Source organism: Haliotis cracherodii, unplaced genomic scaffold (assembly GCF_022045235.1).
Source record: "Haliotis cracherodii isolate W230 unplaced genomic scaffold, xgHalCrac1.p SCAF_6, whole genome shotgun sequence".
Classification (NCBI taxonomy): Eukaryota; Metazoa; Mollusca; class Gastropoda; order Lepetellida; family Haliotidae; genus Haliotis; species Haliotis cracherodii.
In genome coordinates, this window is record NW_027266319.1 from 18,100,561 (window position 1) to 18,113,908 (window position 13,348).

Consider the following 13,348-nt stretch of genomic DNA (forward strand, 5'->3'; position numbering starts at 1 on the left):
AACCTAGACACATAATCAGGGCGAGCCGGGATTCGAACACACAATCAAAGGTTTCTGGCGTGCCCAAGGGACGCAACTCTGCACAGCGAATCGCGGCGCATTAGACGACTGGGCCACCCGTGCTCCCCAACAAAATTGAAACGAAATTGGTCATTCTTAGTAGAGAACAAGTTAGTGAGCATTGACTAGTGTTTTATTTATCATGGCGTGACAGCTCTATGTGGGTGGAAAGCCCGAAGTGATTTACCATGAACACGGGTATGGTGCTGACAAACCTTTAAACATTATCAGGATGATCTTACGATTCTGTGAACTGCGAATTGCGGCAGTCTTTGACGAAAGGGCCCACCGTGCTCATCATTTGTAATAAATAATATCATTAGATGCATTATATCAAAAACTTTCTCTGAACCTATATACTCACCCCGGACCTTGTCTTATCTTATATAGCCCTACATGGTACCACGAGGTTTGTATGCACAGTTTCATTTGGAACGTGTGACCTCATGTTTCTACTGACAATCATAAACAGTACGATGTATCTTGGAAACAAACAGTTTCTCAGGGATTGTATGATCGAATATATGATCAAAATGACACAAAGTGACATTCTTGGTAGCTCAGTTACAAGAAATACAATTCATTAATATCATCATTAAATTAGCAATGTCTGTTCCGAGCAACCTCAGCAGGTCGAAGTGCCAGTGGGTCCTCACATACTGACTTCGCGTACAGGATGTCAACGCGACTGACACAATGAACGTGTGGAGAATAAGGGATAGCACTGTTGAATTGGCCCATCTATTGAAGGTGATTATAAGGATGTGTCGAATAGGTGCTGAACAATACAGAATCGAATTGGTTCAGAATGTTGACTGTCACTGTCAGCAAGACACGCTCGATAATGTGTGCATTGCTTTGTGCTGTTCACCAAGATGGGTCCTAGCAATGATATTTGGTCACAGACATGCATTTAATCAGCCTGACATTTCCCAATATATGCTAAACACGAGTACCAGTTTAAACTGTCTACTTGATGATTACCAACAGCTGTGTCTTTATGTATGGCAAGAAATTCACAGGGTTTTCCAAGGAATGTGGAAGCGGTCCACCAGTATTGACGACAGTACTAGAAACAGTCTCTTGAAAAACGTATTAACAAGTGTTCAAACACTATGAACAGTAATTTCGGGGTCACGTGACCGGCCTCTCGTCCAATTATAAAGCCGTATATAGTTTAAATGTCACATAAAACAATAAATTATGACCGATATCAGGGTTTATCTAGGGCATGTGTTGCCTTTGCATGTATTTGTGTCTGGCACCAACGGTGAGGCAGGATACGCTCACCTGGTATTATCTCTATGTGATAGTGATTCCTTAACATATGCTCGTGATATAGTCGGGAGTCGAACAATCGACTCTGCTCTTGCAGAGATTTCTATTGGATATGGAAAGGGTGTAGTCGCTTTATATAATGATATATTGTAGGGTACAAATAGAATTCATGTGATAGATATTTACATCTTAAACGGCGACAGCGTCTACAAATTACCGAAAACTACGTTTATAACGAACACGCTTATAACGAACTTAACGACATAACGAACTTATTTTTTAGTCCAGGCCCTATCTTGTAATTATGTTATGCATATGCTTATAACGAACTACGGTTATTACGAACTACAATTAGTGGTCCCTTTGAGTTCGTTATAACCGTAGTTTACTGTTTTACAAAATGATATTCTTCTACTTGACGCTGGTTACAAGACAAACACAGCCTTTAAGATTTTCGCTCTTTTGTATTTCTCAGTTTCAATTCGAAGCTGGCGGAACAACATCTCAACTGGGCAAGGGCAGTCCGCTAGTTGATATAGTTATTACTTTTAATTAAGATTCTAAGCCAAAAGGAATTTTGAATGAGTCACACAATCTGAGATTTCTCATGAATAGTGAAGGGTTTTGACCTTTTGGGGGGTATGGATTTATTGTATGTATTGCAATTTACAGCGATGAAAATCTTATTGTTTCTAGAAAAATGATATCATAAAACACGTCAATTTTCAGCATCATAAATGTATATATCTTACTACGTATATGTTTGCCCTCTTCAAAGAATACCTTGAAGACAGAATAATATCTAAATTTACGAGAGCTTGCACTACACATTAATTTAAAATCGTAAAGACCATAAACACGATGAACAGCGTGGTTATCCTACCTCTGTTGAAGTCCATTGCCAATCGATTAGAGAAACGCTCCATGTTGACGGTGTTTGAGGGGATGTATTTAGAATAGGGGTGTCTGTTTCTATCCAGATCTATGTTCTTGTCGCTCAATAAATATCCACAGTTTGCTTTCAAACCTTGGCATCATAACTTTCATTACACTTGTTGTCTCCCTTTATAAAGGAATTTACCAATGCCCATGGAAATCTCTTCTCAATTAATCGTTCAGGTTCTAAAGCGTTGTCGTTCTGATTCCAGAAAAATGTGCAGAAACCTGATACCCCATCACGTGAGATGATATGTCAGTATTGATCACGGGTAAAGACTTCTTATCAAACTAAGGAATAATTAATTTTATAAAAAATTAATACTGTACATTTAAAAACTCATTATATGATTAAGCAATGTGAAGAGGATTGTTCTTAATACAAAATCAAAATGGGTTTTGTTTTCTCAAACAATTACGATGAATCAGGACAAAGGTTTTAGGTACATCTGTTTTGTGACCCGAACTAAACAATCTTCCAGCTACAACGGCGGTTTGTAAATACTACAGTAATTGAGTTTCGAACGGACAATCCAGAGAATGATATTATGAGCAACGATCCACATAGCCGGGATTTGAAGACTGGCAATCAAGTCATGAACAAAGAATAATGATGCTTCAGACTGTCGGGAAAATATACTGAACCAAATGAAAAACTTCACAATCCTAAAATTTTAACATTTTGACCAGTTTTCATTGTGTATTTAAACAGTAATGGCCACGTATTGTCTTCAGATAACACCCGTTTATGTGCAGGTGAATCGATCAAAATCATGTGCACATCACTATAGTGGCAAAAGTGGTTTTTCACGTGCCTCGTCACGATATGGCTGAAATACTGCTGATGTGACGTTAAATCTTAACTCACTCATTTTCACGTGTATCTGGTCACGTGGCCATAATACCGCACGTGTTTTCAGCCATACATGTTAGCAGTCATTAACAAAAAAAGAATAACACAAGAAAGCAAAAGTCTTTACGGCCATTTGTCATGCCACGCCTTTCAAATGTGCAACGTGAACGTGCCACCGGCATGTTGCAGACGGGAACGTCCGTAGCTGAAGTCGCAAGGACTATGGGTTGTAGTCGACAGACTGTTTATGATTTACAAACGCGTCTTCAGCAAACGGGTACCACCGCTGATCGCCCTCGGCCAGGTCGACCACGTGTGACGTCACATGCAGAGGATCGTCAGATCTTACGTCACCTCCGTAACCGATTTTTGACGGCTACTTCAACCAGAAAAGAACTGTTTAGGGGTAGACTGAGTGCGCAAGCTGTTCGAGACCGTCTGAGAACTGCTCACCTTCAAGCACGACGGCCATACTGTGGACCGATTCTGACTCAATTACACAGACGTCAACGTCAGTTGTGGTTACCGCGACACTTACGATGGACTCGGAGGAATTGGAATCAAGTCGTCTTCAGTGAAGAATCCCGATTTAATCTTTGATTTGCTGATGGTAGGGCGAGGGTGTGGAGGCGCCGTCATGAACGTTACGCCCGGTGTTGTGTACAGGAAGTTGACAGATTTCGAGGCGGAAGTGTCATGGTGTGGGGTACTTTCTGTGGCAATGCACGTTCCAGGCTTCTTGTCATCCGTGGCAACCTCAACGCTGCTGCTTACCGCGACCTGGTACTGGCACCAGAACTTCTGCCTTTTATGGCAGCACATGGACCCGGTTTGGTCTTCCAACACGACAATGCCAGACCCCACACTGCAATTTTGACAAGGAATTTCCTTCAGAATGCGGGAGTCAACGTCATGGGCTGGCCGTCAAGGTCCCCAGACCTCAATCCCATCGAACACATCTGGGATGCTCTGCGCACTCTCCGGAACCAACCACAGAATTTGCAAGATCTTGGCACCATTTTGCAGCAACAATGGCGTCGTCTTCCCAATCATGTGTTCACGTTGCGGAGGCGTTGTGTGGCAGTTATCAACGCACATGGTGGCCATACACGCTACTGAACTTGTGTACCATCAGATTCTCGTCCTTGGGACTTATGATTTAAACTGTTATTACCGAATACCGTAGGTGCTTGGAACACATTATGGTTACCACCGTTAATTAAAATCCTTCTTTGGACATTAATGATTATATATCATATATGGGATTACTTTTAAAAATGTGAAGTATTTAATTTGACTCAGTATAATTGTCTGCCATACAAATTACAATGTTGCAAGGTATTTTCCTAGAATAAATAGTTTAATAAGAGAAAACATCTGGTTTTGCAGCAGTAGCGTGAAGGTAATGACTGTTATAAAAAAGTAATAAAAATAATGGTAATAAAAAAGCTACATATAAATGTAGGTGATGGCGGTTATATGTTATAAAGGTTACATATGAATTAGGGAATGACAGTTATATGTTATAAAGGCTACATATGAATTAGGGGATGACGGCTATATGTTATAAAGGCTATATGTTATAAAGGCTACATATAAATGTAACTGATGACGGTTGTATGTTATAAAGGTTACATATGAATTAGGGGATGACAGTTATATGTAATAAAGGCTACATATGAATTAGGGGATGACGGTTATATGTAATAAAGGCTACATATGAATTAGGGGATGACGGTTATATGTAATAAAGGCTATATATGAATTTGGTGATGACGGCTATATGTTATAAAAGCTACACATAAATGTAACTGATGACAGGTATGTTATAAAGGCTACATATAAATGTAACTGATGACGGTTATATGTTATAAAGGCTACATATGAATGTAACTGATGGCGGTTATGTGTTATAATGGCTTCATAAGAATGTAGGTGATGAGGGTTAAATGTTATAAAGGCTGCATATAAATGTAGGTGATGACTGTTATATGTTATAAAGGCTACATATGCATGTAACTGATGACTGTTATATGTTATAAAGGCTACATATGCATGTAACTGATGGCGGTTATGTGTTATAATGGCTTCATAAGAATGTAGGTGATGAGGGTTAAATGTTATAAAGGCTGCATATAAATGTAGGTGATGACTGTTATATGTTATAAAGGCTACATATGCATGTAACTGATGACCGTTATGTGTTATAATGGCTTCATAAGAATGTAGGTGATGAGGGTTAAATGTTATAAAGGCTGCATATAAATGTAGGTGATGACTGTTATATGTTATAAAGGCTACATATGCATGTAACTGATGACTGTTATATGTTATAAAGGCTACATACGAATGTAACTGATGGCGGTTATGTGTTATAAAGGGTACATAAGAATGTACGTGATGACGGTTAAATGTTATAAAGGCTACATATAAATGTAGGTGATGACTGTTATATGTTATAAAGGCTACATATGCATGTAACTGATGGCGGTTATATGTTATAAAGGCTACTTAAGAATGTAGGTGATGAGGTTTAAATGTCATAAATGCTACATATGAATGTAACTGATGAAGGTTATATGTTTTAAAGACTACATATGAATTTAGTTGATCAGTTGCATGTGCATGTATGTAGGTGATGTTAGTTAAATGTTATAACAGATATGCATGGATGTAGGTGATCCGTGTTATAAAGGCTTTATTGGCTACGCATGGGTGTAGGTGACCAGAGTTATATATGCTATAAAGGCTATGCATGAAAGTAGTTGATCATAGGTTCGTGAGTCAGTGGGATTTTACGATGATTTAAACAATATTACAGCAAGTACACTGAAATTGGTTTAACACATTGCGGTGATAGAACCGGATCTGCGACGTGACGGATCTACTGCCACCCTCAAAATAGTGGGGACGAGTTGTAAACTCAAGTGGATGAGTTAATAATAATAATAATAATAATAATAATAATAATAATAATAATAATAATAATTGCATTTATATGATGCGCTAGGTTCCATTCAGTAAGTGGATGCTCATAGCGCTATACTTTTATTACCCCGGTCGATGGATCATGGTCAGTGAGCACTCGATTTTCATTCAGTTCCCTGTGGAGTATACAAGCCAAGCTGCCTGTGAGGCCCTACAGCCATATAACCATCTCATCCTACCGGGTACCCACTCACTGCTGGGTGAACAGAGACACATTTCGAACAAAGTTGAAAGGAGACACCACATGTGGTACATGTGCTTCAGTGTGGAGCAGGACCGAAGCCCTAGAAACTCTCAGGAGTCAAGCTGCTGAACGTGGTCACCCATCCAACTACTCTCCGAGACCGACGTTGCTTAACTTCACCCGCGCTGTGCACAGGACCACGTACCAGCATATGAATCCATACATCATATCGATATGACTTCAAACGAGCCAATGGTAATGCTTATTACATATTTACAACAGAAAAATAATACGAATACTACTCAATTAAACAACTGCTTCTAAAATATTCATATTTCTTCTATCCAAAAGCTGATATTGTAACATCTTAAATTCTACTAAGTTGACGTTCCTTTTCAAAATGCATATCGTAGACATCGTATACAAGCTACAGTTAAAAATTAAATGCCTTATTAGAGATAAATTATTGGACATCCTAATATGATTACAGTATGTATTTGCGTTGCTGGTTTATTATTTACATTTTCCAAAATACCATTAGTTCATGTCAGTTTCAGCAAATCGACACGAATGGGAAGAACACACGTGTATGTATGAGATGTAAGTCTTTCAGATTATCCTGGAACATCCTGATGCTGACACAATCCACACAAATATTACACTCCCCAGCTCGAGGTGTAGAGGTCGCTTAGTTTGGGAAATATATCATCAGTATGTATCATCATGCTCATAACATCATGACTTGCAACATTCTTCAATACTCACCAGTTCCTTGAATGCAGAGAAACATTACCATCCTTTATCTTATGACCACTTTCCCATCGTGTACCTTAAATGCAATCTTCTCTACCGCCATAACCGAGATGTTACACGTACACTTGACAGGTAAACGATGTTTGTGCTATGTCCTGCCCGGCTAGAGACAGGTGAGACAGTTATGCACGTATTACCAGGTGAGGCTGTCGGCGTCCCTCCATCCGTGTGATAGATGATACCCTGCCAGCCCGAGGGTGGGTCAACAGTTCGGGTCAGGGGTCAATTTGCATAGCCAGCTTTGATGTCTCATTTTATAAGCCTAACGATCTCCAAATTATGTGAATTTCTACCTATGTGTCCAGGAAATCAACTAGTGTAAAATGCGATGATGATTGTAGCGCATTGTAATGATGAATAGCGAAAGAACGATAACGGAAGCACAAGCTCTCTCTCTCTTATGTGAATCACTTCTAAATGCCTTTTCTTGATAACGGAAGCGACAGATAGTATCATGTACAAATTATTGATGTACACATTCAGATAATGGGAACTCATATCTTCCAATCAGTTTAATGAAGTGTATGATATCGATCCACTGGTGGTTTTTGTATTAATCCGTTTGTGTAACAGTATCCTTGGCTATTGTTCTTGTTAACAATAAGGACAACAAAACAGTGAATGTGAGAGAGCGAGCGGGTGTGGTTTTACTCCGCTCACCACGGCGGAGGACACAAGGCTTTACGATCTTCCGTTTTTTAGATTAATTATCGGATTCCGATTTTGGCGATATTTGTCTTGTTTTCAATGTGTTTTACCCAAACTAGATTGATTGACGGGTTAATCAATTCTGAAGTCTGACTTGTAATGCGGGAATTTACAATAATTACATTTGTTTTTATTAGACAGTGATTTAAATTTAATTTCATATCGGTTTGGAACTAATACCACACTGTATATATAAAATACCATATCTGTATATATAAAATACCATATCTGTATATATAAAATATCATATCTGTATATGTAAAATACCATATCTGTGTATGTAAAATACCATATCTGTATATATAAAATACCATATCTGTATATATAAAATACCATAATTGTATATGTAAAATACCATATCTGTCTATGTAAAATACCATATCTGTATATGTAAATTATCATATCTGTATATATAAAATACCATATCTTTATTTATAAAATACCATATCTGTATATATAGTACCATATCTGTATATATAAAATACCATATCTGTATATATAAATTGTTTCAAATTTCTTTTGGGGATGTTCTTTACATAAAACATTCAGAATGGTTTTCGCATTTTAAGAATGTATTTGAAGAATGCGATGCCAACTCCACTGAGCAGACTGGATATTCTAACATTGATTTCAGTGATAATGCCACGAGTTGCATACTGGACTATAGTACTGCCATACATAAATCATTGATGTTTACCCTTATGTTTGAACGTTTGTATTTACCTCAATCGTGATATAGAGATATCATCCCTTTTCATAAAAAGGTGACTACTTCAATTTTAACAATTATGGAGGAATATCACTTGTTTTTGCGAATACATAAGCGAATCACAAAGGATACAACACTGTAGAAACCATTTGCATTCTCCAAGCTGTTATTAAACGCTATCACTTTCTGTAGACTTTAAAAGAAACATCCAATTCGTTGATAGATCGAAATTAGGTTTTATTCTAGGGCATAGGGGTGTTGAAGGCACTTGAGTCTAATTGTAGTTGTGTGAGGGGATGTGGTAAAGCTAATAACATTTTATTGGTCGCTTTAATTGTCCTCTAGGTCTCAGGCAAGGCTGTGTGATGAGTCCCTTCCTAATCTCAATATTTATGATTTAATTTGCATTACAAATAAAAACATCTTGTGTTTTATGTGTACAGCTACATTCTGGCATTTCTGTTATTATTTTCAGATGATACTGTCCTTTTTGCTGATAATGTCCATGGGCTGCAAAAACGTCTTAATATATTAAAATCGTGTTGTGTTAACTGCCATTTATAATCTAGATAAGAATAAATTGTTGTCTTCAAAAGTGTAATTTAATTATCTCATGTCGTTAAAAGTCTTTTTTAACGAGCATAATTCGAATTGTATCATTAAATAAATATCATTTAATTTAATAAAATAAATATCATTGTGTTGGTCTAATCACGTTAATAACGCTTCCGTACAGGCAAAACATTCTCTCTAAAATTTTCGAATCGTTATACATGATGTGAGTGAGTGAGTGAGTGAGTTTGGTTTTACGCCGCTTTTAGCAATATTCCAGCAATATCACAGCGGGGGACACCAGAAATGGGCTTCACACATTGTCCATTGTCGGGAAATCGAACCCGGGTCTTCGGTGTGACGAGCGAACACTTTAACCACCAGGCTACCCGACCGCTCTGTACATGATGTAGCCTTTACCTCTTGATATAACTGAATGCTGAATATACCCTATTTACATATTTGCACGTAACCGTGTTATTGAGTACTGGTGTAAAATAATCAGTATATCAGGATCACGTTCGGTAAAGAATTGTTATAATTTATTGAAGTTAGACATTGATAATGGTAAGACCACCTGGACATCAAAATGTAAACACCTGTTCTCTACTGCTTTTTGGATACGTATGGAAACAGTAATGTGTAAGCGACATTGACAGCTTAATGTCTGAATTTATACTTCGTCTAAAATCTTCTTTTGAGCAGATTGGCACGCAGCCCTATCATTAAGTTCAAAATCAACCCTGTGTGACGCATTCAAAAATATCAACTAGCGGACTGCCATTGCCCAGTTAAGATCTGGTTCCTCCAGCTTCGAATTGAGACTGAGAAATGTAGACCATGTTACCAGTAGAAGAATAAAAAAATTATCTTATCGTGATAACTTGAAGACGCTGTCGCCATTTAAGATACATGAATTCTCTTTGTACTCTGCATTATTTAAGTTTAATATTTTGATAGCTTCAAATGATTTATCTTTTGTTCAAACTTACCTATCTTTGCGTATAAAGCCATGCGGTTGCGACTTTGGTAAATTGCGTGTATACTGTAACACACTGTATACCTGTATACCTGTAATGTAGAATGTAGAATGTAGCTATGGCCTACATCACACAATGAATAAAATATTACACTTAGTTTATTTAAAGATCTTCAAGAACAAGGATGTTTATATTTAAACTTGAGCATGACGTTGAACAATGTCTGAAATGGTTGTAAAAAGCGGGTTGGTGCCGCTGATCATGTCAGAAATCAATTCATTCAAGCGTAAATAAAAGCGACGAAATCCGTTCCATATTCATTAGAAACCCCTGCTAACAGCAGAGTCGATTGTATAACTCCGACTATATCATGATCATTGTGTATGAGAAAGCGAATTAAACGGACTAGTTGTTAGTCTTTTTTCACTTTTCGAGTTGGGCTGGGAGGGCTCGCATCCTACATCATGGGTTGGCTAGTCGGAGATCTGAATGAGATTGATCTTAAGCCTTAGCACGGCCAAAATACTGTAGTAGGTACTGTACCGTTCACCCACAGACACGATCGATTGGATGGTCTTAATTTTTAATATCTAACTCTGCTACGAGACCTAATTGTTGACTTTGTACTTTCCAGGTGTTCTCCCGTTGGGATGGGGTGTTCTCCCGTTGGGATGGGGTGTTCTCCCGTTGGGATGGGGTGTTCTTCCGTTGGGATGGTGTGTTCTCCCGTTGGGATGGGGTGTTCTCCTGTTGGGATGGGGTGTTCTTCCGTTGGGATGGGGTGTTCTCCCGTTGGGATGGGGTGTTCTCCCGTTGGGATGGGGTGTTCTTCCGTTGGGATGGGGTTAATTGGTCCCCTGTGCTCCCTGCTTGTCGCTAATATTAACTAAACCGATAAACGGTGCTTACAATATGTTTGATGGATGAGCGTGGCCAACGTGAGCAGACGGTTGGTGCCGTTGTTCGTGGTGGGATCGAGTTCTGTTGTAGCCCAGTGGTAATAATACATGTTACATGTGTTTCTAGCGGGGTGTGCGGGTTTGAAGAATTGAACGTGTTTTACACCATGACACTGAAGGTGAAGTGGTGTGCCGCAGAGTGAATAAGTGAGTTTATAAAGCACTGTGGGTGAGAGTTGGGGTTTCCGTGAAGTAGAGTGGTAAGTGAGTATTATAACGCAAAGTTGGTAAGTGAGTTGCCATAAATCAAATTTGGAGAGAGAGTTGCCCTAAATTAATGTTGGTGAGAGAGTTGCCGTGAAGCAGAGTGGGCGAGTGAGTAATATGAAGCAAAGTTGGGGAGAGTTGCCCTAAATCAAAGTTGTTGAGAGAGTTGCCGTGAAGCAGAGTGGGTGAGTGAGTATTATGAAGCAAAGTTGGTGAAAGTTGCCCTAAATCAAAGTTGGTGAGAGAGTTGCCTTTAATCAAAGTTGGAGAGAGTTGCCAAAAATTAAAGTTGGTGCGAGAGTTGCCGTGAAGAAGAGTGGGTGAGTGAGTATTATGAAGCAAAGTTAGTGAGAGTTGCCCTAAATCAAAGCTGGGGAGAGAGTTGCCATAAATCAAAGTTGGAGAGAGAGTTGCCTTAAATCAAAGTTGGAGAGAGAGTTGCCCTAAATCAAAGTTGGAGAGAGAGTTGCCTTAAATCAAAGTTAGAGAGAGAGTTGCCCTAAATCAAAGCTGGGGACAGAGTTGTCTTAAATCAAAGTTGGAGAGAGAGTTGCCCTAAATCAAAGTTGGTGAGAGAGTTGCCGTGAAGCAGAGTGGGTGAGTGAGTATTATGAAGCAAAGTTGGTGAGAGTTGCCCTAAATCAAAGTTGGTGAGAGAGTTGCCTTAAATCAAAGTTGGAGAGAGTTGCCTTAAATTAAAGTTGTTGAGAGAGTTGCCGTGAAGCAGAGTGGGTGAGTGAGTATTATGAAGCAAAGTTGGTGAAAGTTGCCCTAAATCAAAGTTGGTGAGAGAGTTGCCGTGAAGCAGAGTGGGTGAGTGAGTATTATGAAGCAAAGTTGGTGAGAGTTGCCCTAAATCAAAGTTGGTGAGAGAGTTGCCTTTAATCAAAGTTGGAGAGAGTTGCCAAAAATTAAAGTTGGTGCGAGAGTTGCCGTGAAGAAGAGTGGGTGAGTGAGTATTATGAAGCAAAGTTAGTGAGAGTTGCCCTAAATCAAAGCTGGGGAGAGAGTTGCCATAAATCAAAGTTGGAGAGAGAGTTGCCTTAAATCAAAGTTGGAGAGAGAGTTGCCCTAAATCAAAGTTGGAGAGAGAGTTGCCTTAAATCAAAGTTAGAGAGAGAGTTGCCCTAAATCAAAGCTGGGGACAGAGTTGTCTTAAATCAAAGTTGGAGAGAGAGTTGCCCTAAATCAAAGTTGGTGAGAGAGTTGCCGTGAAGCAGAGTGGGTGAGTGAGTATTATGAAGCAAAGTTGGTGAGAGTTGCCCTAAATCAAAGTTGGTGAGAGAGTTGCCTTAAATCAAAGTTGGAGAGAGTTGCCTTAAATTAAAGTTGGTGCGAGAGTTGCCTTGAAGAAGAGTGGGTGAGTGAGTATTATGAAGCAAAGTTGGTGAGAGTTGCCCAACATCAAAGTTGGTGAGGGAGATGTCGTGAAGCAGAGTGGGTGAGTGAGTATTATGAAGCAAAGTTAGTGAGAGTTGCCCTAAATCAAAGCTGGGGAGAGAGTTGCCTTAAATCAAAGTTGGAGAGAGAGTTGCCTTAAATCAAAGTTGGAGAGAGAGTTGCCCTAAATCAAAGTTGGAGAGAGAGTTGCCTTAAATCAAAGTTGGAGAGAGAGTTGCCCTAAATCAAAGCTGGGGACAGAGTTGTCTTAAATCAAAGTTGGAGAGAGAGTTGCCCTAAATCAAAGTTGGTGAGAGAGTTTCGCTCATTCAAAGTTGGAGAGAGAGTTGCCATAAATCAAAGTTGGAAAGAGTGTTGCCATAAATCAAAAATGGAGGGAGAGTTGCCCAACATCAAAGTTGGTGAGAGAGATGTCGTGAAGCATAGAGGGTGATTGAGTTGCCAAAAAGCAACATGGAGAGTAAATTGGGATTTATACGAATCGGTTTCACTGGTCAATGTCATTTTTAGTTCAGGAAGGTAAATAAGGAATTGGCTAGTTGACCATTATTGAAAGATATAATCGAACGTATTTTTACCATTACTGAAAGTTATAACTCACAAAAGTCAAATGAGCTCAACTCATGCATTTTGACAGAACACCACCGTTGCCTGCCATTGAAGGTATATATTGAGTAGATGACGTCATGGCTGTAGCCAATGTCGCACGAGAAAACGTTG